The sequence below is a fragment of the Chrysochloris asiatica genome, unplaced genomic scaffold, assembly GCF_000296735.1.
Source record: "Chrysochloris asiatica unplaced genomic scaffold, ChrAsi1.0 scaffold00493, whole genome shotgun sequence".
In the NCBI taxonomy this organism is placed as follows: domain Eukaryota; kingdom Metazoa; phylum Chordata; class Mammalia; order Afrosoricida; family Chrysochloridae; genus Chrysochloris; species Chrysochloris asiatica.
The window spans coordinates 674042-674869 of record NW_006409011.1 but is presented as its reverse complement, the minus strand read 5'-3'; positions in this window follow the sequence as shown (position 1 = coordinate 674869).

The window sequence follows — 828 nt, the reverse complement described above, 5'->3', positions numbered from 1 at the left end:
TATGTAGAAAACCCCAAAAACTCAGTAAAAAAGCTACTAGACCTCATTGGAAGATTCAGCAAAGTGGCAGGGTATAAGATCAACATACAAAAATCGGTTAGATTCCTATATACCAAAAACGACAGTGTTGAAAAGGACATTAGGAAAGCAATACCATTTACATTAGCCACCCAAAGAATTAAATATCTTGGGATAAATGTAACCAGAGAAACAAAGGACTTATACAAAGAAAACTACAAAATACTACTGCAAGAAACCAAAAGAGACTTACAAAAATGGAAGAATATACCATGCTTCTGTATAGGAAGACTCAACATTGTGAAAATGTCAATACTGCCTAAAGCAATTTACACATATAATACGATACAAGTCCAGATTCCAACGACATTCTTCAAAGAGATAGAAAAAGCAATTACAAATTTTATATGGAAAGGAAAGAGACCCAGGATAAGCAAAGCACTACTTAAGAATAAGAATAAGAATAAGGTTGGAGGACTGTCACTCCCAGACTTTAAAATATACTACATGGCGACAGTGGTCAAAACAGCTTGATACTGGTACAGTGAAAGGTACATAGATCAATGGAACAGAATCGAGAATCCAGAAATCAACGCATCTACATACAAACAACTGATCTTCAACAAAACATCAAAATATGTCGCATGGGGAGGAGATAGTCTCTTCAACAGATGGTGTTGGCAGAACTGGAAAATGATATGCAAAAGTCTGAAACAAGACCTTCACCTCACTCCTTATACAAAAATCATCTCAACATGGATTAAGGACTTAAATGTGAATCCCAGAATTATGAAGGTCATCAATGAAAAA